This window comes from Rhinatrema bivittatum, chromosome 8, assembly GCF_901001135.1.
Source record: "Rhinatrema bivittatum chromosome 8, aRhiBiv1.1, whole genome shotgun sequence".
Classification (NCBI taxonomy): Eukaryota; Metazoa; Chordata; class Amphibia; order Gymnophiona; family Rhinatrematidae; genus Rhinatrema; species Rhinatrema bivittatum.
This window is the reverse complement of record NC_042622.1, coordinates 222295065-222321755: the sequence shown is the minus strand read 5'-3', so window position 1 is coordinate 222321755 and position 26691 is coordinate 222295065. Positions and strand designations below refer to the sequence as shown.

At 43.1% G+C, this 26691-nt stretch overlaps 1 protein-coding gene across 6 annotated transcripts in view; it reads right to left on the bottom strand.

Annotated features, from left to right (window-relative positions):
- Positions 1-14997, bottom strand: part of LOC115097983 (granulocyte colony-stimulating factor receptor-like) — a 151307-nt gene extending 136310 nt beyond the window's left edge. For 5 of the 6 annotated variants that reach the window (XM_029614208.1, XM_029614209.1, XM_029614213.1 and 2 more), the window contains exon 1: positions 14870-14997. The gene's annotated coding sequence lies outside the window, so the exon portion shown is untranslated. The remainder of the gene's footprint in view (positions 1-14869) is intronic. The other variant, XM_029614210.1, reaches the window with a different exon arrangement.
- Between the last annotated feature and the right edge of the window lie 11694 nt (positions 14998-26691).

Here is a 26691-nt window from a genome sequence, read left to right as displayed (position 1 = left end):
TGGGGGAGTTGCCTAGACGCCATTGAAGAATAAGAGGCATCACTTCCTTGAAATGGCCCTATCTGTGTTGAAGAAGCATAAATAATCTTCGAGGTGCATCGGTACAGACAGCATCGGGTTGTCCTTCTTCAGCACCACAAGTGCATGCCTCATCGCACATGGTTCTTCAAAGCATTGGAAGAGCGGTGCAGCGACCTGTTCTGTGTTGACAGGTGATGTATTAATGCACTCGAAGCATGGAGCCTCAATGCACCTGAAGCATTTGATGCCCTCTAAGCACGGTACATCGATACGCCCAATGCACGGTGCATAGACATTCCCGATGCACAGCTGCACCAGATGCATGTTACCACAATGCACCTTACTATTACACTCTCCTTCACCAAAGGGGAGGAGCTATCAATCTGTTATGCTCGCCTCCTCCAGAGGGGAGGAGTAGCAATCTGTAATTCTGTTAGCGAACTGCTGTTAGATGCTCCTGTAAGGAAAGGAAGTAGTAAGCTGTATCAATCTGCTAAGGAGTAGCAATCTTTTATGGATCAACTCTCCAAGGAAGAGGAGTTGGCAATAGGTATATAGTACTTCGCTATTGAGATAGCAATCTATCATGCCCCCACTATGGAGTAACAAACGAAAGGATGCCACAAGAGCATCTTTTTCAAATTTTAATCAAGGAGACGTAAAGAATCAAGTAAAATTGCCCGACTCTGGCCGAGTTTCACCACATGTGGTGGCTGCCTCAGGGGCTGAATAGTCAGTAAACAGTGTTCAGGCGATGGTCTGGATAAAAAACATTCATATCTCATGTATCCACCGACAGTGTACGTCTCCTCTCAATGTTAGAGGTTAGCAAACAAAGACCTTTTAAAGTGCAAATGGATGACACCCCCGAGGTTCGCGCCCTTACTGGTACAAAGTCAGGAGCGCGCGCGCCCTTATGTCATCAGGAACATGGCGGATCCGTAGCATCAGGCCAGCCCGGGGGAACTGGGACCAAGAGGCGGAGAGAAGCTGCAGCTGCACTGTCCGTCAGAGTCGAAGGGAGTCGCATCCCAGGTAGAGAGGGTGGAGCGAGGGGCGAGAAGAGGCACAAACGCAACACTTACTATGACATACAATGTACCGATGCAAGTCATGCCGATCTACTTGATGAGTCTTGATTCTTCTAATATAGCCATGTTGTCTCCATGTCATGCCCCAATGCAGGCTATGATGCATTCTCATGTTGTGCTCCACAATGTTCTTGCTCCTTCTTTGACCCTTCAAAACAAAAGGAGTTCAGAGTCCTCTACATCACTTTTCTGGGTCACGAGAGGATTACCTAGACAAAAATTTACCCTTTTTTCCTCCATTGATTAGACGACTAATACCCTCAATGTCAGTAGACAAAAGTCTTCGATTATAAACACTGCATCCTGTTAGATAGTACCACAATTGCTGTCCTCAATCCACCACCTATTACAATGCAGGAACCTGTTCTAGTTTCAGAAAATTTCCTTCGCTAATCCTAGGCCAAAGGACATAGCAGTCCTATGACTAGGTTATAGGGTTGGTAAGAAATTTCTTTACCTCATTAGCAAGAGACAGATGGAATGCTTCAGTTTGTCTTTTCCACTCCCGCTTCGGTGGTTCCTCAGACTGGAGTCCCATACTTTTCCATGTGCTTTCATCATCAGAACCTCAAGTTAGAGGATCTTCATCAACACATTCGATTACAGCAGAGTCCACTCATTCAGAGGTCAGGTCACTTCTCTAGGGCCACTAGTAGAAGGGTGCCTTCCCCTTCATCTTTGGAGTCCTGGATAAGCCAACCACTACCTCCAGACTTGGATGAAGAGTCCACTGGAATACTTTCGGACCCTCCGCCAGAAATTCCGGAGCATTCTTCCTTCCCAAAAGACCTCACCTTGCTGCGACCGCTCTGTCTTACCTCTTTTTCTCCCCTTTCATTCTCTTTGGGCAAGATGGCTACCTCCAGTGCAGAGTGCCTCGGCATTTCCAGACCAGCATGGGCGTCCCCATCCGCCATGCTCACTCCCATGGCCTCCTTGGGCGTGAGCGCGCACATCTCCTACGCTTAAATACACGTCATGGCAGGAACCTCGGTGACGGCCCCACCGCATGACGTCAGTACCTCCGGGTATATCTAGCCTCCGCCTCTGTTACCACCTTGAGTTAGCAAAGTCTTCATTTCGCTACTCTGCTCTAAGCTGCATGCTTAGACGCTGCTTTCACTCTAAGGGCCTCGCTCCAATAAGAAGCTCTAGACACCCGCTCCTCGGGGTCTCTCGCTTCCAACTTCCCTTCGGGGTTCCTCACTAACTAAGACTACCACTCCTCGGGAGTCTTCTCTCTATTCTCACTTCAGGATATTGGACTATTGAGTACTCGTTCCTAGAGGGCCTATCTACATTTATATCCTGTACCACGGACCTTTGGTCCCACCATTCTACCATCAGGAAGACGCCTTCATTCTGTGAGTACCTTTACGATCTGGTGCTCCAACTCCAGCCACCAGCTGTGGTGTTTCCCGCACTGCAGGCTCCCGCCTATCGTGAACATCTGGGTGAGACTATACTTCTGAGCCTGTTGAACGTACTGGCACTTTGTGGATCAGTGCCTTACCTTCCTGCTTTCACCATCTACAGCAGTACAATAAAGACTATCCATACTGTGTCAGCCACAGTGGTTCCCCACAGGGCTCCTCCCCATGGGCGGGGTCATCTCCATTGTGACCAAGGGTCCACAATGCCTCAAACACAACACACCTATTCCAAATATATTGAAAAATTGGCAGCAGCACTGGGTATTAATGTCTGCAAAGACAAAGACCCACAGACTGAACTCCTTGGTCTATTGAAGATTCTGGATACACCAGCGGAACTTGCTGCCATGCCAGTTCATGATATACTTAAGATGTTATTCAAAACAATGGTAAACACCTACATCCTGTCTCCTTTTGAGTCCAACACTCTCTGGGATATGGTGTGGTCATCTTCCACACTAGCCAGTCATAGTGGAATCAGTTGTGAAGAAAGTAAAGAAACATTTCAATTCCTCACTGGAGAAAGATCATAAACTTAGACAATTTTGGCAAAAGAACATTCCAGAGTACAGTGCTCTCTGCACACATTGGCTTTCATCAGTTCTACATGGTACAATACATTCATGATTGTCTCCAGAAGCTGAAGCCTACCTACCTGCTTCTGAATAGAATACCCTCCCTCAGCCATTTTGGGACACTGTGCGACACCTACTCCATTCAGTCTGAGTCCTTTGCTTTGTGTGCATCCTCAGCCTCTATTGAAGCACAGGTGCATGATTATGAACCAGTTCCATCCATGAAAAAAAACTTGCTGACCTCCCATGTTTGGGGGACAACTTATTTGGAGAAAAACTCAGAGGAACGATCTCGTACATAAGACCAAAATGTAGCAGTCCAGTCTCTTCCTGGCACCAGAACAATTTACTCCAATGCAACAGCCTTACAAACATCTAAACTTTCCCAGAAGGCATATTGACCATTTCAGGAGCACTGGCTCCACCTTCTGACATACTGTCAACAACTTCCTGCCAGACCTAGACTGAGGGAATGACATCAGCCAAAAACAACTCAGCAGGCCCAGCTTAAGCCAGGGCCTAGTTTTTGATACCATTATCCAATCCTCATCATTCCCCTTCGGTAGCAGGACAAATTTGCCATTTCCTGGATCAGTGACAATAAATAGCCAACATACTACCTACCTTCTTTCCCAGGCCCCATTCCAATACAGGGGAACAGGCTCTGCATACCCTTGACTGTAAATGGGCTCTAGCGTTCTACCTAGACCGTACAGCTGCCCACAGGAAGAGAACTCAGTTGTTAGTCTTTCCATCCCAACAAATTAGGCCAACCTCTGGGTAAGCAGACTCTCTCCTCCTGGTTGGCGGCCTGCATATCTTTTGCTATCAGTAAGCAGGCATTCCTTTTCAAGACCGTGTTAAAGCACACTCTGTGAGGGCCTTGGCAACTTCAGTAGCACATCTACGATCGATGCTGCTTCCTGACATTTGCAGGGCTGCCACCTGGAGTTCTCTCCATACTTTCGCAGCCCACTATTGCTTGGACAAAGCCGGAAAACAAGATTCCATCTTCGGCCAGTCTGTCCTGCATAACTTATTTCCAATGTGACGTACGTACACCCTTCCGCCTGCCCGGTGGGGTTCAGGATGCCCTCTACCAAATTCCACCCCAGTTGTTGTGCCTGTTGCACGCCGTTGGGTACATTTGGTGCATGTTCGGACATCCTCAGCTCAGTACTCACCCATATGTGAGGACTACCATCCTACTTGTCCTGTGAGAAAGCAAATGTTGCTTACCTGTAACAAGTGTTCTCACAGGACAGCAGGATGTTAGTCCTCACGAAACCCGCCCTCTACACCGTGGGTTTGTAACATTTTATTTAATTTTCGGCACTGCCTGTAGCTATCAAATAAGACTGAAGGGGGACCCCTGCTGGCTGTAGGGTTAGTGCCATGCTGGGCATGCCCAGTAGGGGCCAGTCAAAGTTCTAGAAAACTTTGATAGAAGTTTTCCGTGATTGGGCTCCATCCTGATGATGTCACCCATATGTGAGGACTAACATCCTGCTGTCCTGTGAGAACACCTGTTACAGGTAAGCAACATTTGCTATCGCGTGCGATCTGTCTGGAAAATAAGTCCCTGAGTTAGCAAGTATTGGAATCGCTCCGGTCTAAGCTGCTCTGCTGCTCCCAGCAGCCGCTGGAAGCTCTCTCTGACCTTCGGGGAGAACTAACCTGGATACCCAGTCCTCAGGGGCCCTTGTGCTTTCTTTCAGGTACCATCACTGGAGACTGGGTACTCGCTCCTCGAGGGCCTGCTCTCCTCACCTTGGTGCCTACAGTTAAACTTCTTCTGCCTGCCAGGATTCTCATCAATACAGCTATCTATGTCAGGGATTAACTAACTTTGTCCGCTTGTCTCATCTTCAGCTGCAGCGCTGGAGTCTGCATCCGGGACTCTCTCTTCTATCCTGCGCTGCCTACCATCTATACGAATGTGGGACTGGTCTCCTCTTCTGAGGACCCCTGGACTGACTGCTGGGTTACCTCACTGCTGCCATCCCTGGCAGTACCACCAAGCTGCATAATAAATACAAATTCTCTGTGTCCTCCGTGTATAGAGTTTAGCCTAGTACTACGGTTCCTCACAGGGCTCCTCCCATGGGAGTGGCCATCACCGCAGTACCCAAGAATCCACTCCAACACCTCAAAACCCTAACAGATATGAATACATAATTTCATAATACAATAAAACAAAAGTATTAAAATAGTTAAAGCTTTTAAAATTAAAAGTTTAAAGATTCAAAAGGTTAAGAAAAGTAGTAAAATAAAGAAATATTAAGAGTATAAAATCAATATAAATTCTTGGAAGGCCTGTTGGAATAGCCAAGTTTTTACACCCTTTTTAAATACTTTAATATCTGATTCCATCCGCAGATCTTGTGGCAGAGAGTTCCACAGTTGGGGCCCGGCAATAGAAATCACCCTCTCTCGTACATTATTGAGATGCAATTTTAGGAGATGGTATAGGCAACATCCCCATACCAGTTGATCTTGTGATTGAGGGAATATGGAAATGTAAAGCTGAGGTTAGCCATTCAATCTTCTCATTGTATATGGCATGGTCCAGGCAAAATGTGGTATGCATATCTTGTAAGGTTTTCCAGTAGCCTTGCTCTTTTAATTCAAGATGATGGGATGCTCTGTCATCCCAATCTCTCAGTCTTCAACCTCAGTGCACGGATGCTAAACGCTCAGTGACTGATACCCTTCACGTAAACATCGGCAAGCAAGGACATTTTAATTTCCTCTAGAAAGCCTTCAACCAGGAGAAACTATGCCTTCAAATCGAAAAGATTTCTGGAGAGCATGAGATATTGAACGGTCTGATCTGGACCTGGAACTCTGAATTGGGAGTGACCTGGGAGAGTAGAGTGTTATGATTTGTGGGTATGTGGGCCCTTGGCCCGAGGTGCAAGTTGTCACTACCTGTGGGAAGGACCCCTACAGGTCTGCATCGCCGGGAGACAGCGGATAGCTCAGAGTAAGGACCCAAGAAACAAGATGGTAGCCGGTCTAGAAAAGCCACGAGGTGAAGAAAACAAAAGCTAGACCGATGCCTTGGAAAGATTTTATTTAGATAATGAAAGTGCCCGACTCTGGCCAAAGTTTTGCCTTATGGCTGCATCAGGGGCTCTACAATAAAATGTAATATAAATTTAATTAAATACTAATATAAATAATAATAATACAACCCAAAAATTTCAATAGACTAAATTCTTTAAAAAAATTGAAAGAGATGAAGGAGAACAGGTAAGTTATAGGACAGAGAAGATGTATTCACCATTACCTTAGATATTATCTACATATAGAGACAAGGCTCGATGTCTTTATTCAGCTAGTATCTATTCAAAATAAAAATAGAAATGGTAAAAAGTCATTGTACAATAAAAAATTGAAAAGGTTAAAAAATATAAAAATTTAAATTGTGTGTCTATGCCTGACATGTATTAAAGGAACCCATATATCCTATAAAATTAATAAAAGAGATATAATAAAAAATGTTAAAAAAACTGACCTGAGAAAATTCTCATTATATAGGTTAACTCAGAATTGCAGTTAGATAGAGATAATACTGGAGATTTAAGTTGATTCTCAGCAGCAAAACATATAGCTAGTTATTTTCTACATTTTATTGTATACTAGTTATTCCTCAATATTGTTGTTCGATTAATAATGCATTATGGACTTTTTTCAGGAACTTCCCCAAATATATCTTTTAAACCCCGCTATGCTAGTTGCCTTGGTCATGTCCTTTGGCAACAGATTTCGCAGCTTGATTATACGCTGAGTGAAAAATACTTTCTAAGATTTATTTTGAATCTGCTGGTTGTTAGTTTCATGGAGTGTCTACTTGTCTCCGTATTATTTGAAAGAGTAAATACCTTCCTTTATTTATTCTTTTCCATCCCACTTGTGATTTTATAAAATTTCTATTATGTCCTCTTTCAGCTGTTTCTTTTCCAAGTTGAAGAACCCTAGTCTCATCATAGGAGCAATGTTCCATCCCCTTTTTCGTTTTTGTTGCCCTCCTCTGTACCTTTTCTAGTTCTGCTTTGTTTTTCTTAAGTTGGGGGTGACCAGAACTACACACATTACTCAAAGTGCAGTCGCTCCATGGCTTGATACAGAGACAATTTGCTATTTTCCATTTCATCCTCCATTCTTTTTTGGATCATTCCTAATATCCTATTTGCTTTTTTTGATCACCACTACATATTGAGCCAAGAATTTCAATGTATTGTCCACAAGGACTCCAAGGTCCTTTTCCTGGGTGGTGACTCATGTACCTTTAGTTGGGATTATTTTTCTCTCTGTATCACTGTGCACTTTTTCCACATTAAGTGTCGTCTACCATTCAGTTACCTAGTGTCCTAGACTCATAAATCTACTGCTGTTTTAATAAAATTTAATAATTTTGTGTCATCTGCAAATTTGATCACCTCACTTGTTCCCTTTTCCAGATCATTTATGAACATGTTAAACATAGGTATCAGTACCAATCCCTGTGGTAATCTACTAGAAACCTTTCTCCATTTGGAAAGCAGACCATCTCCGGACCTTGAGAGTCACAAACAGATCTAGTTTTTAGGATATCCACAATAAATATGCACGAGATAGACCTGTATGCATGGCCTTTATTCTATGCAGATCTATCTCAAGCATATTCTTTGAGGAGGACCCCCTTGGTCCTGTACACAGCAAGCCTCATGTGCATGTCCAAGGCAGCAGTGGGCTCCAGAGCAATATTCAGCACCCCAATCAACACCTGCAGTGGGGTTGTAACTGGATCACAGAGAGCATAATCTTCATCACAGTAAAAATAGATTTTATTTTTTTTTGTACTTTTAAGATGCCTCTACAAGTGGCAGGGGGCATTTATATAGTTGGAGGAGAGGTTGGGCCATTAAGGCCCTTTAAATTTTGTGCAGAAGTATCTGGATGTGCGTTAATGTCTCAATGATCCAGCTGAGAAGTTTTCTACAACTCCTGAGTGTAGCTAACTTTTCATTATTTTTTTGCAAGCCACGTTATTAGGTTTGTATGAAATTTCCTATACATGAGCTGCTTTGCATGCATATTACATGCAAAGCAGCTCATTACAATAGGGGTGGGCTTTTGGGAAAATATCACACAGTATTGCTGCAATATGGGTATATCGCACTGTTTTTCATGTGTTATACCCGTATTGCAGCTTACTAAATATATCCCATTGGCACTTTATTGTTCTTTTCCCTTTTTTTTGTTCAGAGGCTGTCTGTAGCTAGGGATTCCCATGTGTGAGGACTGCTATCTTGTTTGTTCTAAGAGAAGCAGAGTTGCTTATCTGTAACAGGCGTTCTCTAAGGAAGGCAGAATGTCATTCCTCATGGAACCCATCTGCCTCCCTTTGGAGTTTGCTTCTCCTTGTAAGGCTAAGGAACAAATCTGAAAGGAACTCCGCAAGGTATAATGGCATGCTGGGCATGCTCTGAGGCACAGTCAAAGTTCTAAAAACTTTGATATAAAAGTTTAGGGCCAGGCTACATTGGATGTCGTCATCCACAGGTGAAGACTGACATCCTGCTGTCCTCGAAGATCACTTGTTACAGATAAGCAGTTCTGCTTTCCAAAAAAAATAATAGTTTCAGTGGAGTGCCACTGGATGGATCTCATCCTCTGCTTATGGCTATCAATGTAGTACCATTACTATTAATACCTTACTTTCAGGGAGTAAACATCAGTAAGTAATGTCTGTTGCTTAGATCTTGGTGAGGACATTTGCCACTCAGATGTATTCATCACCATGGAGAGCCAGTGCTAGCTTTTTTGCTGCCCTGTGTGAACAATTACTGTGCTGCCCCCCTCCTCGTTCTGTTTTTAAACACTTACTTTTTATTGTTTTTTCAATCAGGGCCAGTGCCAAGAGTATTAGGTACCCTAGGCAACCTTACAGCCTTGTGCCCTCCTCTCCCACTGAGCTCCTCTCCACACAAAATTAAAATTATGCATTTATAAAAGATTTTACAAGAATAAGGACATTCAAAATACAATCTTCTTAGGTAAAATTATCACTTACAACAGGAGGTATATTTTATTTACATGCACTGCCAAACCAAAAACCTTGCAAAAGAGACATGTGAAGCATATATGGTATTAGGCCTATTGTAATACATATTGGGCTGGATTTTCAAAAGGTTACGTGTGCCGGGCCTATTTTAAAAAGGCCCGGTGTCATGTGTAAAGCCCCGGGACGCGTGTAAGTCCCGGGCTTTACAAAAGGGGCGGGGCGGTCCGGGGGTGTGGGCAGGCTCAGAGGCCTGCAACACAACGGCCATTGCCGGTGTGTTGAGGGATTGTGTGCCGGCACGCGCAACTTGCGCCTGTCCGGAGGCAGGCGTAACTTACACGTGCCGGCCAACGGCCCGCCCGAAATCCCAGACACAGCGGCAAATGGCCACTGTGCCTGGAGTCTCAGGCCCTGCCCCGCGACCACCCACGCCCCGCCCCTTTTTGCAAGCCCCGGGACATACACATGTCCCGGGGCTTGTGTGCACCGCCGAGCCTATGCAAGATAGGCTCGGCGCGCGCAGGGGGAGGCAGGGGGAGGTTTTCGGGGGTTGCGTGCGTATCTTCAGTGCCATTGGGATCTTACGCACGCAACCCTTTGAAAATCTACCCCAAGGTGTGTGTGCGCGCCGACCCCGGATTTATAACATGCGCGCGCATGTTATAAAATCGGGCATACATGTGCGTGTGGCAAGTAGCGCGCGCACATGTAGGCCATGCGCGCATGTTATAATATCTACCCCATTGGGTGTGGCCTTGGCACTAAGAAAGCCATAAATAAACTGAACAATATAGTAAACCTCCTATATTAAAACAGTACTAACTGCCAGCACTCAAAACAGTTACAACCCTGCCTATGAAAAGGCAACACTGCAAATATTACAGCAGGCCCTAAAACACCAATACACCTTCTAATAGGAAAACAGAACAAGCCAGGCTGCTGTAGATCCCTATATAGAAACTTCATGCTAGTAGAATACGTTACGTCGGTCACATGAAACACAGACAGACCCTCACTAGATGCAGAATAAAGAGACCATGAAGTATGAATAGAAAAGTGCAGACAAAGACTGAACTGGACACTGCAACAAGCAGACTCTGTATGCAATGCAACAGTGGAAAAACAGAAACATCACTATTCTTCATAAAACATTAAATAAAATCAAGAAATATAAAACATTAATCATTAGTAAAACCATACTAATAAAAAGAAAAAAAATATTTCAATCAGCTGACAAGTAGAACATCCAATAATTAAAAACTCAAATATTTTAAACATAATGAAATATAATTCTATATTTTCTTTATCTTGTTGCCTCGTTAGATATATGCAAGAACTTAAAGTTTCATTACATTGCATTGTTAAAAATATGTTTCACTGTAAGAAATAAGTAGCCCCTGCTTATTTCCTTTTCGTTATCTGTAAACCGATGTGACATCATTGATCAAATGTTGGTATATAAAAATGTACAAATAAATAAATAAATAGAAATATTTCAAGAGCAGACACATTAAATAACATCCAATAATTAAAACTGTACCTAGGAACTTTTGCTTTCCAGTCACCTTGAGATCACAATGGATTATTGGAGGGTGGGGAGTGCTGGGGGGGTGGAGGTAGAGAGCACACAAACTGTCTCCTCACTCTGTCACCTACACCCATGTTCATTCTCACACACATGCTCCCTTTCTCTTACATGGACACACACACTCACACATATATTACCTACCTCACACACATCCTCCTTTCTCTCATCCTCTCTCACATGCTTTGTTACACACACACACTCCCTCTCACACACGATCTCACTGATATACAAGTACACACTCTATCTCTCACATTCACTGACATGTTCACTCATACTTGCTCTCACACACACACTTTCTCACACATGCTCTGTGAATGGGGCCAGTATTTGTGTGGGTGTAAGTGAAGGGATTGATGCTGCGTGTGTGTGTGTCTCTCTCTCTAGTATATTTACCAGATAGGGCAGGAGGTTAGAGGTGGAATGCAAGGGATAGCAGGATAAGCGCATAATATAGACACCTACCTCTGCCTCCACTGCAATTCAGATTCCAGATCTTCTCTTCCTTGAGCTCAGATTCTAACCCCAGATCCTAGAACCTCCCTTCTTTCCTACCTCTCCTTTCTTCTCAGTGTTGCGTCCGTTGGTCTCAGACGGCTTCGACCTTTGTGCCTCACCTTTCTTCCTTCTCTCTCCTCAAGCCTTGGGAAGTTGGCTGCCACCGCGTCTTCATGCCGCTCTCCCCAGCATCCCCGGATTGGCAACAGCGATGGCGTTTGCCATGTTTTTCCTAAGGGCCTCCTGGGGTGCGCGCGCGCACCCCACCCATATCTTTATCCACGTCATGGCGGGAACCTCGGGGGCGACCCCTCTGAGTGATGTCAGCACATCCTGGTATTTAGCCTGCCCTTCGTTTCCTAACAAACTGAGTTAGCAAGGATTGGAATGCTCCGGTCTAATCTGCTCTGCCGCTTCCCAGCAGCCGCTGGAAGCTCTCTCTCTGCCCTTTGGAGTAATTCATCGCTAACCTGGGTACCCACTCCTCGGGGGCCCTTCTTCTCTCTTTCAGGTACCTATCTGGGAAACCGGGTACTCGCTCCTCGAGGGCCTGCGCTCCCTACTCTGGCGCCTGCATCTGATCTGCTTCTGCCTGCCAAGATCTTTATCAATACAGCTAACTACTCAGTGAGTACTAACTCTCTCAGTCTGTCTCATCTCCAGCTTCAGCACTTGGAGTCTACATCCAGGTTCTAACTCTGCTACCCTCTGCTGCCTTTCATCTACTTAAGTGTGAGACTGGTCTCCTCTGCAGAGGACCCCTGGACTACTTCTGCTGGGTTACCTTCACTGCTGTCCACCCCAGGCAGTATCTTCAAGCTGTATAATAAATACAAATTCTCAGTGTCTGTGTGTCTAGAGTCTAGCCTAGTACTGCGGTTCCTCACGGGGCTCCTCCCCGTGGGAGTGGCCATCGCAGCAGTACCCAAGAATCCACTCCAACACCTCAAAATGATAACACTCAGATCCTGGAACCCACCTCCCAACCCCTCCTCCTTTTCCCCCACCCTAAATTTCTGATCTACTTCCACTCACACACACACATGCTGACTTTCTCCCGTTTTTTTGGTCAGCAGTGGGATGGGTCTGCCAGGGTCTCTCTTGTTCTCGCATTTCTTCAGCTGCCAGCAGGATGAGGTCTACCAGCAGCTGCCCGGGATTCACTCCCTTCTTGTTTCTTCAGTGCCATTGGGATTGAGTCCCTGTGGGTTTACAATCTAATTACATTCAGGTACCTATAGTACCTGAATGTAATCCTATTTGATGTACTCTTTGAAGCACCAAAAAGTGCAACAAATAAATAAAATATCACAACTTGTTCAACAGTCTCACTTTCATTTTGTGGCAGAGTGAAGTATATGAGCTTACCAGTACCATAGTAATTTTAAATCCATCATTGATTGGCAAATACCAATAATTGTATTATATGGCCGTACCTGAATGTAATCCACATTGAAGTGCCAGAAAAGCGGAATATAAATAAATAAAATACTGGCACTTAGATATGGAACTCACTAGCATTATAACATTTATGTATGTATAAAAAATTAATATTCCACTTTTTGCTAGGTTAGTCTCAAGGCGGATTACAATCAGATTTATAATTAAAAATTTGTTATAGTTGCATCACAGTTTACAATTAATATAGGTTTGCAATCAACACAGGAAGGAACAAGAAGGGGGCATATTAAAAGATAAGTTTAGAGATACAAGATAGATTGTTGTGGTTATCTAAGTTGATGATATGATCTCGTGAGCAAACTCGTGACTGACATGCATGGAGAGGTGTTCCAGTGTTGGAGTCTGGGCAGGGTTGGGATTTATACACATACCTTTTCATTTTAAAAATTAATCGCCTGAATTTTCAAACACCGGCGCGCATAAAATCCGGCAGATATGCGCATGGTTGGGCCATGTGCATGCCGAGCACATTTTAGAAACGGCCCGGCCACGCGTGTATCTGCAGAAGTGCCAGCAGATCAAAAAAGGGGCAGGCGGGGCAGAGTATGGGCTGGCCGAGACAGCACCATTAGACGCTGTCCCGGGGAAACGCGTGCTGGCAGCCATGCGGAAGTTACTTCTGCTCCAAAGGAGCAGTAAATATTAAAACAAAAAAATTGGGGATAGCTAGGTAGGGGTTAGGCGTCGGGGAGGAGAGGGGAAAAGGTAGGAAGGGTAGTTAGGGGGTTAGGGAACTGGGGAACTGGGGAAGGCCTACTTGCGTCGCCGCTCATTGGTTTATAAAATTCCCCCTCTGCGAGCGCGAGTCTCGACCTGCCCACACATTGCGCACGCGGACAGTATTTTATGCCGCAGGCATATTATAAAATCGCCGCTTCCATGTGCGCGCCGGGAACCATGAGCACATGGATGCCCGTGCGCTTGTTTTAAAATCAACCCCTGTGTGTGTAAATATATTTGGCAAAACTACATCACCAAATGGCAGATGTAATTGTATGTGCATACCTAGGAACATAAGACATGCCATCCTGGGTCAGACCAAAGGTTCATCAAGCCCAGCCAATCCAGGTCACAATACCTAGCATGATCCCAAAGTTTTGCCAAGATAAGCAGCATTTAACTGAAATATATAATAAATAAGTTGGACTTATGTGCATGTGCCTGTCTTGAAGATTGGTGTAATTCATGCTTGCAAGTCTTTCTTGAAAATTGATTTAACTTATGCAAGATATTACAAAATGACCTTAACAATGCCCAATACTTCTAAAGAAACCCCAACTTCTTGGCTGTTGAACTACTTCAGGTGTTCCTTACAACTCTAAGCACTGACAGACAGGGACAGTGCAGCTAAATTTTCATCATTTTTTTTAAAACACCATTCACAAAATATACCATTTATTTTATTTTTTATAAAATTTGTCTCATTTAAGAGATAAAAATATCCAAGTGAAATACATTAAGGCTACATTTTCTCATATGTAGTAACATGAATATAGTACCATGCTATTAGTAACATGATGGCCACCTTTAACTGTATAGTAAGCTTCAAGATTTGATTTTAAAGAGCTCTCACTGAATGTCTGGTGCGGTAGCTACTTTTGCATAAGGCTTTACATTCTTTAGTTTGAATCTTTGACTCTTTGTGGGTTGACAGCAATCTTGGAGTGCAAGAAGACATTTTGATGTAAAACTCAAAATATTTGAGAGATATTGATGTTTCTGGATAATCATCAGCCACCTTTCTAAATCTTTTTGTGTATCTACTGAAGAATGTTCTTTCAAAGAAACAGTAAGAATACTCACTGTTCAAACCTACCTTCTTCTAATAGCAGATTTCCCAAACTATTTTCACTCTGTAACCACATCAGCTAGAACACCATAGGATCCCCTTCAAAACAAATCAAACAATACTGACAGCCCCTTTTCCTAATTGTTTTGTAAATAATTCAACTCATCTGATATTCCGATGGAAATCAGTGCCTACCATTAGTTTTAAGTTTAAAAATATCAACACTTCTTTTCATTCTTTAAATATTGTTTGCAAAGAGCTAGAAATATATTTAAATGTTGTTCTTAGTTCTCTCTACATACTAAAATCATTCCCTGCCTTTTTAAGTCACCCTCTGACTGCAGTTTGCAGGGATATTCCTTACCGTAGCTTCACTTTCCTTGTTTTAAGAACTGCTGTGAATGTGCAGAGAAGTCAGGCATCACTAGCTGTTTGTTTGGATCCTAGTAGAGTGTCTTGCCAGCTGTTCACTCACTGTGTGGAAGAGCCGTCTGTTTATAAGCACAGGCACATGCAAATAACTAGGAGGGACAGGGAAGGATGCTTACCTCTAGTTAAGAGGAGGAATAGTGGCAACCTATCAGCTGACAGAGGAGGTGGCAGGTAATTAGTAATCAACAGGAGCATTAGGTATTAGTTGTAAGCAGGCTGTGATCAAAATAATTACTAAAGTACCAGCATGCTTGAGTTATAAAAGTAAATTCTTCAAGGCTAGTAGATCTCAGGCTATCTCTTTTTAGTTCAGGAGTTCTGATAAAATTGCAGGACCCACTGAAAAATCTAATTATTCAATATTACATTTTAATAGATTTTTTCTTCAGTTATAGCACATGAATGCTATAACTGAAACTGCTCAGTTTCCAAATGTTATCAGATCATTTTATCTGTATTTAGAAAATATCAGTAAACTTCAAATTTACTATACTTAATTTTATTTTTTTTATTTTTCTAAAGGAGCCTCATCTTGTGATCATCAAATTGCAAATCTTCCATGACCCACTTCTGGGTCCCGACCCGCTTTTTTATACCACCAGTTGAGTTTGCTTTAAAGCAGCTGCACTAGATATTTTTTAATCATCCATTTGACAGTAAATGTGGAACTGCACCGCATCACTCATTATTAGAAAAGTAGATAGCATATTTGGTGTTCTCAGGTTTTAGCACACACATGATACTGCTTTTCTCCGGAAGATTCTATAAAATGGTGCAACTTTGAATGATTTTAGGGCAATCTAATAAGACGAAGTAATTACAGGAGGGAAATGAGAAGCCAGTTAATGTACTTGCTCAACTAAGGTAGCTGCTTCTGTGCAAAAGCACAGAAGCAGCTACCTTTGGTTTGGAGGCAGGTTATAAGGGATCAGATTAGACAGAACAGACTGTACTGTGAATGTGAAATTTTCACATAGACAAATATGGATATCTGTGCCAGTGACACATAAACCCAAAACAAAGCATATTTTTCTACAAATTTACTGATCAGTTGTTTTGCATTTGTTAGAATTTGGAAAATGTAGGCAAACTCTGAAAATGGTAATACTGCCTGTGAAACAGTGTCTCCTGTACCCCACTGTATAGCGCTGCTGTCATACTAGTACACAGTACCTCCTTTGATTTTTTGAGTCTATTCTTTATCACTAGTCTTATGTTGCTTTTTAAAGTTGCGATGGAGAAGGTACAATGAAGGGCAACCAAAATGATAAAGGGGATGGAACAGCTCCCCTATGAGGAAAGGCTGAAGAGGTTAGGTCTGTTCAGCTTGGAGAAGAGACAGCTGAGGGGGGATATGATAGAGGTGTTTAAAATCATGAGAGGTCTAGAACAGGTAGATGTGAATCGGTTATTTACACTTTTGAATAATAGAAGGACTAGGGGGGTTTTCCATGAAGTTAGCAAGTAGTAAGTACATTTAAGACTAATAAGAGAAAATTATTTTTCACACAATGCACAATAAAGCTGTGGAATTTGTTGCCAGAGGATGTGGTTAGTGCAGTTAGTGTAGCTGGGTTCAAAAAAGGTTTGGATAAGTTCTTGGAGGAGACTTCCATTAACTGCTATTGATCAAGTTTACTTAGGGAGAAGCCACTGCTATTAATTGTGTCAATAGCATGGGATCTTCTAAGTGTTTGGGTAATTGCCAGGTTCTTGTGGCCTGGTTTGGCCTCTGTTGGAAACAGGATGCTGGGCTTGATGGACCCTTGGTCTGACCCAGCATGGCAATTTCTTATGTTCTTAAAATTAAGCTATCCTTTATACCCTGATATCGCTAAAACAACTCAACGTAAAAGAAAAGAGTTCTTAACTTTGAGAAAATTAGTAGAACAAGTAGGTGCACATATTCTAGTACGATATCCTGCTAAATGTATAATGCGGTTCGAAAACCAGAGATACATATATTATGAACCAGGAGATTTGAAAAGATTTTTAGAATCTAAAAGTTTAATTGGAGGGAATATAGACCAAACCAAAACTGGTTAGAATAGAATGTAGGAGTGTGGTAACTTTCACATTTGTTTGAATTATTTCCTATATATGCTCATTATTTCATTTGCTCACCGTAAAATTTCATAGTATCAGTAGATTCTCACTGTTTAAAATGGAAAGAGTATCATTATTAAAATGTTTACTATATTGATGTATTTGACAACAGTGGGAATCATATTTGTATTGACAGGTTTTTTTTGTCATAAATATTTCAAAATCAATAAAGAATAAATAAAAATAAATAAATAAATAAATAAATTAAGCTATCCTTTTAGAGAGACTGAATCTTTTATTCAGACCATTGATATTTACATTTTTTTCCAATTGACATGGAGATAAAGTCACTGTATGGAGGAGATAACGAAAGTGGAATCCTATTTATATTTGTAAGCATACATTTTTATTCTAGGGATTTTATATACTGCCACATAAGTTTTAAGCTGATCACACGAAATGTGCTAAGAGTATGTCAATCATGGGTGTTGAGTGGGGTTTTCAGAATGCATCGATGTACAAAGTTATATGAGAGATATAAAACCACAAAGTAAATTTACAAAACCATTATGCACGAAGCTAAGAAATGTGTTTCTTAAGCCAGTTTGTTAGCGATCTTGAAACTTACACTGCACACTTCCATACATTTATAGGTGAATTTTAAAAGCTCGACGCATGCCAAAACTGGGAAATATGCAAGCATGTTGGGCCAGTGCGCACTAAGCAGATTTTAAAAGCCACCCAAGTAATGTGCATATCTCCCACCCAGTATGCGCACAGATGAAAAAGTCCAGAAGAGTGGCAGGGCATGAGCGTGGTCTGGGCGGAGCATGGGCATTCCTGGATTTATGAATGAAACCAGCGCATAAAAACTTACACGCACAAGCGCACACCGGGGTCCCCTACCGCGTAACTTTACTTCTGCCATGGATGGCATGTAAACTGTAAAACAAAAAGATATAGGAATGTCAGCAGGGTTTAAAGGGTTGGGGTTAAGAGAGGAAAAGGAAGGCTGTTTAAATAGGGGCTTAGGAAGTCTGTTCCTTACTTCGGTGAACTGGGAATGAAGTGGTTTAACTGATGATTGTGTCGGTGTGTGTTTCTATTAAAGTCCTCCCACTTACGTGATAGAGGCAGCATTTGCGAGCACATGCGCTCGTCCATATAAAATTGCGCACATATACGCGTGTTCATCCTATTTTATACCATGCACGCATATACGCGCTTATGTTATAAAATGGCTGTATCTAAGGACGTGAGCCTGTATACACAACGCCTTTGGAGATCAGATTACAGAGAGACCCCAAAACATTCAAGAGAAATCTAAAGACATGGCTTTTTAAACAAGCCTTTTATAAAGAGACTGGAGAATAGAAAATACACTGGAATAAACAGAAGAGCACCGGCACACAGCACTATTCTCATAAACGTGCATTGCAATATTTTAAAAAATTGAGTACACAATGAATGTAATAATATAACACAGTAAATGTGATTTTTTTTTACCTGTAAAAGTACCTTCTAGGTATACCTGGCCAGAACCTACATCACTAAACATTTGTATATATTTTTATGATTTAATTTAACAGAAACTTAATGGCACCTGTTAGAATGTACTATAGTACGCTTACTCCAAACTTACTAATGTGCCTACATGTAAACCGTTGCGATGGTATATAACTTAGCGACGGTATAGAAAAGACTTTAAATAAATAAATAAATAAATACATGTGTACATGTGCGCCGTTACTGTCTTGGGATTTACTTTGTAGTGGATATGTTGGGAGAAAAGCTCAAATTTGTGTATGAAGGACAACACAGTAATTTCTCATTTATCCTCCTCATCCCCTTTCCAAAAAATTCTGCCCAGGGTCCAGATTTTATATAAATCTATTCTCACTTAGGAAAAATGATCTATTGATGTACCTTGTCATTCTGTTTTTGCCAGAGTAACCCACGCAGCTAATGAAAAAATCAGTGAAAGTAATTGTTTCAGAATCTGGAACAGAAGTGCTCCCAAGTTTATCATTGTTTAAAAGGACTGGAACGTGAATGGCTGCTGGTAGTATATGGACAGCCTGACTGCTCTTCTGCGAGTCAGCTGCTGCAGAAAGCAGAACATTAAGTAGCCTTTCCATTTCAGTCATTTACATTTCATCTCCTCTGTCACCAGGCATTAAAGTACTTTCAATTGTAAGAATGTTTAATAAAATAAGAGCAATAATATGGTGGCAGCTTTGAAAAGTGTTTCTCATGTCATTAGGGAAAAGGGGTTTTATAACAGGAGCAGATTCACAGCCAAGGCTTCAGCTATCATCATTTTGGTGAGTTTCTAACTTATCAAAAGTATGTAAAAATACCCAAGAAGAGAAAGGAGGAAACAGCTGGTTCCCAAATCTGGTAGCTTTTCTGGAACATAAATTTGAAGTATTGTGACTTCTAAAAGAGTAACAAACTTGCAGTGATTCTTGGGCTTCCACAGGACACACTTTAGATGAAAAAGAACGATGACATTTGAAGAGAGATGAACATTATTTAGGATTTCTCTTGATCTGTGGGACAGACCTTTTAAAACAAGGATGAATGAGACTTCCTGGATGACATCACTGGGGTTGACAGCACTGTGAGCTGACTCTGGACCCTCCCACCCCGAATCGGCCGCCATCTCTCCCTTAAAATTATAAAAAACATTTTTTTCTCGGCTGGATGTAGTGCAGGACGTTGAGGGCTGCTATTTTGCCGCAGTTTGGCGGAAAAACTAGCATCCAGAGACCCGCAGTGAGCCCGAGATTGGTGCGGCCTACCTGGCTTACATGGTGAGTTTGCTCCGGAGCACCTCTGCTCAAATCGGCCACCATCCTCCCTCAGTCTGTTTTTCTTTTGCCTGTCTGGGCGATTGGTGGTAATAAAGGACGTGTGGGGCTATCAATTCGCAGCGGCTGGGTACCAAAACGAGCGCTCTGCGACCTGATATGCGCCAAAGATCGGCGTGGACTCACCAGAAGAAAAGGCATAGTGTGGCCAAGATGGCTGCTGCCATCGCAGGAGATAGCACAGCTCCGGTGGCAGAGGTCTCTTAGACGGCCCTCCTAAAAATATCTGCTAGGGATGCTGAAGTGCTGGATGCCAGGCTGTTAAAAATTCAATCCTCCATGGAGGAAATAAAGAATGCAGTAGAGGGGCAGGCTAGAAGGCTGGATGAGGCAAAGCACAGAGTATCTGATCAGGAAGACCGGCTGCATATTGTGGAAAGGCAAGTGCAAGATCAAACCATGCAAAATTCCTTGCTGCTGGACCGTTTAGACTGAGGATCAAGAGAATAGGAACTGGTGTAACAATATCAAAATAATTGGCCTTCCAGAATCTGTGTCAGACCAAGAATTGTATGATCTTATTGAAGTCTGGCTGCCCGCTCAGGTGGGTCTGACTTTGATTTCTGGTTGCTTGCGCTGCGAAAGGATACACAGAATGGGGCCAACCAGGGAAGCGACTTGCAAGCCTCGGCCTGTGATGGCCAGAATTTTAAACTGGTCCCACAAAATTCAACTTATGAGAGCCTTTCGGCAGCACAGGGGTGTGGAATATCAGGGCCACCGGACCATGCCATTTCATGATTTCTCCGCAGCAATCTCAGCACAGCGTAAAGCTATGTCTCCTGCATGCACAGAGTTACACAAAAGGGGGATCCAGTTTGCACTACTTTTTCCTGCCAAACTCCGAGTGCAGCACAATGGTACTACCCTGTTTTTCTCTAAAAAGGAGGAAGCCAATTCCTTTATATCCTCGCTGGAACAAGTCCATGCTACTTGAATGACGCAGCTCTGCTGGACTGAAATTCGCCAGCAAGTCAGGTCTTCAAATTCCTAGCGGTGTGAGCCTGCTGGCTCTGCATTTGCAAAATACTTTGTTTTTCAATTCACGGTAGTTACCCTATGACTGACTTTGGGCCCCTAATTAAGGGTAAGGATAAATAATAAAGATCTTAAAGCTCCTATAGTACAGCACTGTGTTGACTTTGATCACACATTTGGTGATCTAAAATGGGCTATTTTGGAGCAGGTGCGCATATCCTGGCGAGGCGGGGACCGTGTCAGTATTCTTAACAGAAAAGAAAACCAGTGGATCTATCGTTTGAACTCAATGGACTCAATGATAAAATAGAATGGTTCGCGTTAATTTAACATGTTTTCCACATTTCACCGTGATTTCAGTGACGTCAGCTACACCGTCCCATACGTCAGCTGCACCGTCCCATACGTCAAATTTTTGACTCGGAGGAATCCCTTTAAATATGGCGCCTAACGCCGCCGACGCCCGCGTTAGCAAAAGGAGTAGGTCGGAGCAGCCGTCGGATACACAGTGAGTAACTATGTCCAACACATAAACGAAGTTGTCAGCCATTTCATGGTGGTGTCAACGAATACCCGACAACTTCAAAGACAGTGTGAGTTTAACTTTGAGCCATTTATGGATTTTACAGCGGAGCTCAATCTCCAGCGCCTCTAACGCCGAAGTCCACAGAAGCGCATCTAGCGTTCTTTACATGTATGTATCCATTTGACAGAGTGGTGACCCAGTCAAGTGACAGTTCATTGTCAATCCCTTTAGGATGTATATAATGGTGTGTCTTTTATGTTGCGTAGATCTCCACAGCAAACCTTGCGGTCTCTCTTGAAAAAATGTACAGCCCGTGAAGAAGGAGCCCCGCTCCGAAACACCCCGGTGTCGGCGGTACAAGATTGACCATGCACGCAAGTACATGACAAGCGGTGGCTAAGTTCTAAGTTTAAAAATTATATAAAACCACTAGAAGAGCAAGCTAATGTGGACACCAACATAAAATCTAGCAACCAATATTGAGGTGCCTAATGATTAGGAAGCTGTCACACGGCTCATATATACGATAGCTGAACCTACTTAGTTCGCATCGTATGAAGGCACACTCAATCACATCTTTATATATAACAGGTCTCTATTAAATGTATTAAGTCTCATGTTATACAAGGTTGGGTTTAGTAATTGAGTATAACCCTTTAAACAGCTGACATGGTATCGGTTAAGATAACATCTCTGAATGTGGATGGCATACATTCTCCAATCAAAAGGAAAAAATTGCTATCCATGTTTCAGCGTTCCAAATCACAGGTGGTCTTTTTACAGGAGACTCACTTGACGGAGCAGGAACATAACAAATTGAAGCGGGAGTGGGTTGGGAGCTGCTACTCATCCTCGTATTCTTCGCGACAGAGGGGAGTAGCAATACTTCTGCACAAACAGGTACCATTTCAGCTGGATGAGGTGTTACAGGATGTGGAAGGTCATTATGTCATTGTGGTGGGGACACTCTGCCATCAAAGAATAGCTTTTTGTAATGCCTATGCTCCAAACGTCTATTCCCAAGATTATTTCACCCATTTGGTGGGTATTTTAACGAAATTACCTGATTGCGCCCTCATTTTGGGAGGCGACTTCAATTTGGTCATGGATAAGCAAATTGATTGTAAGCCCCCTAGAGCTGCGAGCAGTAATGACATGCATCAAGGCGTTAATTTTCTCTGTAATGAAATCAATTTAATAGATGTTTGGAGGACTCTACACCCAGGGGAACAGGATTTCACATTTTTTTCTCATCCTCATAGCTCTTATTCAAGGTTGGATTATATTTTGGTGCCTGAGCATTTTTTTTCTCGTGTCTCAGATGCCACTATCGGGCCTATTTCAATTTCTGATCATGCCCCCATCTCTGTTACGTTAAATTTGGGTAGGTCCCTTCCTGCAGCTTTTTCTTGGAGAATGCCTCCAGATTTAGACTCCGATGTGCGCTTTCAGGAGTATCTTGGGATGGGACGAGTATATTCAATTCAATAATATGCCCGGCATTGACCCGCACACGCTTTGGCTCGCTGGAAAAGCAGTAATGAGGTGGAAAATTATTGCTTACGTTGCCATGCGTAACAAGCAGAGAAATGCAGAAATTCTGCGTCTTACCACAGAGTTAAAGCGAGCGCAGGTTAAATCTGCTTGCGACTCAACTCCAGCCAACAAGCAAGAGGCTGACCGGATACGGAATGCCTTAAACAATGCTCTGCACCAGAGAGCATTTAAATATCAATTATTTAAACATGGAAATGTTCCGGGTAGGCTTCTCGCGAACTTAACCAGACCTCGCAAAACCAAGTCTTTTATTGCAGGGGTTAAGAGTGTAGTGATGGTGCCTATCATACTGAAACAATGTAGAAAGAAGTTGTGAGACGGTGTTCTTGTGGAAAGAAGTTGTGTTCTTCTTTCCACAAGAACATCTTTCCACAAGAACATCTTTCTTGTGGAAAGAAGTTGTGAGACGGTGTTCGCCATTTTGAAGGTATCGATTTAACAGAGAAAGATTGCCTATGATAAGAATTCTGCACTTTTACTATAGCTCCTGATGAAGCAGCTGGTGCTGCAAAACTTCGGCCGTATGTTGAGCTTTTGTTTAAAATCTACATCATAAATAAGTGCTACTGTACTGCAGTGAAGACAAGTATACAAAAGATTGTAAAATTTAAAAAATGCAAAATTGAAAAACTAAAAAAAAAGACTGCCGCAGATGATTAGAGGTCCGGGCGGCTCTCCTGTCAACATTCAGAGAACACGCTGACAGGCTTGATGATGCGGCTATATAATTTAAAATAAATACAAAACAAATATATCTATTCTTGTGGGGATACGGCGATTCAGAGAAATTCATTGTGACATTTCCTTTTCTACATTGTTTCTGATATTGATGGAAATTGTCTGAGTTCCTTTTGTATACATGCCTATCATACTGATCCACATAATATTGAAGCGAGTTTTGTAAAGTATTACAAGTCGCTATATGCATCTAAACCTTTCCCTCGATTGCAGTCGGAAGCTTTTTTCCAACATCTAAATTGGCCAAACCTGCCTGGAGATACCCTCCATACATTAAATGCCCCCATAGTGGACTCTGAAATTTTTGCTATGATACAGAAACTGAAAAAGGGCAAGGCAGCTGGTCCTGATGGGCTAAGTAACAAGTTTTACAAAATCCTAAAGTTCCCATTATTGACTAGTCGAACCTCATATTATAACTCTCTCATTCAGAGTAAGAACCTCCCACTGGATGAAAATTGTTCCACTATCATTTTATTGCCAAAACAAGGGAGGGATTAACAAGAGGTGGGATCTTACCGGCCCATTTCTCTAATAAATGTGGACATTAAAATTCTTGCAGCAGTTTTGGCAGCTCGGCTCAGCATTATCTTGCCCACCTTGGTGCACTCCAATCAGACTGGCTTTGTTTCTCGTCGCCAAGGGGTGCAAAATGTGAGACGGCTCATTGCTGCCCTAAATTACTATCCCCAGGAGGAAGCTCTTATTCTAAGTTTGGATGCCGAAAAGGCTTTTGACTCCTTATCCTGGGACTATATGTTTTGGGTGCTCCAGCAATATGGGATAACTGGGGACTTTGTTACGTGGCTACAAGTTCTGTACAACAATCCTAGTACCAAAATTCTTCTTAACGGAGGTTTATCGGTCTCCTTCCCTCTGGAATGTGGGGTTCGGCAAGGGTGCCCACTTTCCCCCCTATTATTTGTACTGGCAATAGAGCCATTAGCTGAGAAGTTAAGACGGGACAAAGGATTTTGGGGAATCAGTTTGAGTGGCCATCCCGTTAAACTTGCTTTGTTTGCGGATGACATTCTGCTCTTTGTCGGACGACCCCGGCAGAGTGTGCCCGTAATACTCTCTATTTTTACACAGTTTCGGGATATAGAGCACCTTCGCATTAATTTTTCCAAGTCAGAAGCATTGGCCCTACATTCACGGCTTCCACAGACGTGGCCTGGCTCCTTCCCCTTCAAATGGGCACCTGAGAGCATATTGAATAACATTGAGCGTGTATTGCTCCGCCCTGGCGGAGTATGGATCCCCAGAGAATTGGATAAGCTCTATGAGTGTAACATATGTGAAACCTTGGCATCCTTGGGACGACAGTTGCAGACCTGGCAGTCTCTTCCCCTCAATTTTTCAGGGCGTTGTGCTCTAGTTAAAATGATGATTGTTCCTAAATTGTTATACAAGTTACACATGCTTCCCCTTTGGCTTAAGGTTTATGATCTTAATAAATTGCAGAGGGGGTTGATCCAATTTATATGGGCAGGTAAGTGTGCACAGATTGCTGGTGCACCCGAAGGCTCGGGGTGGGTTGGGCCTGCCCGATTTCCGTGCTTACAATGTTGCTTGTCAGATGCGTTTTATTGGGAAATGGCTTCTTGATGAATATACTTACTGTGAAGAAGGGATGTTAAATCGTATGACTTGGCCTTGGTCTCCTCTCTACGTGGTCCAAGCTCCTGTGGCCATGGTACAATCTCTCAATATTCACAAATGTTTTTTTTATCCATGCCGCAGGGCCTGGCGGTGGCTCCGTCGGCTGTATGGATTGCCGGGCTTGTTCTCATTGTTTACTCCGCTGGTGGGTAACTGTGATTTTCAGCCTGGTATTACCACCAGTGGCATCTTCAAGACTTGGGCTCGCTGTGGACTTAGGTATGCCTATCATTACTTTGAAGAAGACGTCCCTCAAGTGTTACAATATACAACTATGGTTGAGAATTACAAGTTACCCTGTAAGTTTTTCTTTGCCTACCTGCAAGCTCGCCACTACTTGCAGGCTTTTTGCTGGCAATCAGAGGAGTATGCACGCGAAACTGCTTTTGCTAAAACACTGGTTGAGTGTGCGTACTTACATAATTCTATACAGGGCTGGAGTAGATTGATTTCAAATGCGCGATTGACTCCTCATCTTGATCTTCTGGCCCGCTACTGGATGCCTTTCTGTGCAAAGGATGTTACAGTTCCCTTCCTTACTTCATGCTTCACTTCTTTACATAAACGACTGAAGGACTGCGGGTTGCGCGACCTGCAATTTCGGATTTCCTGGCGTGTAGCCAGATGGACTCAGAACGAATGGGTATAGTATGCTCGTGCTAGCAGTTGGAGACGGATCTGACGTCAGCACGGGTGTATATATACCCCCACAGGAAGCGTAGCAACTTAGTAATTTCCGTCTCCAAAGCAGTTTGGAGAGCCTGCACGCTCGCGGAGCGTGTTTTCCAAATCTACTTTTCTTTTTCTAACAACTTCTACAGCATCGAGCCCCGCACTCCTGCGGTGATACCCTAAGGTCCCTCCCCCAGTAGAGTTTCCCGGGGTGATTTCCGTGATCCCCCGGAGGTTTAAGTCCTCGGTCCGGTGGCCGAATCGCGGCAGGGACACAGCCCCCAGGCGAGGTTCGGATGAGGCTTACGAGGCACCTCGGTCCCGGCGTGGACGAGGCAGCGGGTGCATATCCTCAAACGCGGCGGTGAAGGTATTCCCCTCTCCCACCGCAGCCGGAGACCGCCCGGGTTCCAGCCGGGAAGCGCCGAGGATCAGGTAAGGTGTACGGCTTTTACTTCTGGTCTCCGAGGAACCGAGGATCGGCGGCGTGGCACGCCGTAGAGGGCGCCATTTTGTGGCCTTGTTCAGGTATTGAGCTCCCGTAATAGGCGCATATTCTATTCCTCCTTGTGCGTATATTGCTAACCCTTATTGCTAAGCGCATGTTGAATACCGTTAAGCGTGTATTGCTAACCGCTTATTGCTGAGAGCATATTGAATAACATTGAGCGTGTATTGCTAACCGCTTATTGCTGAGAGCAT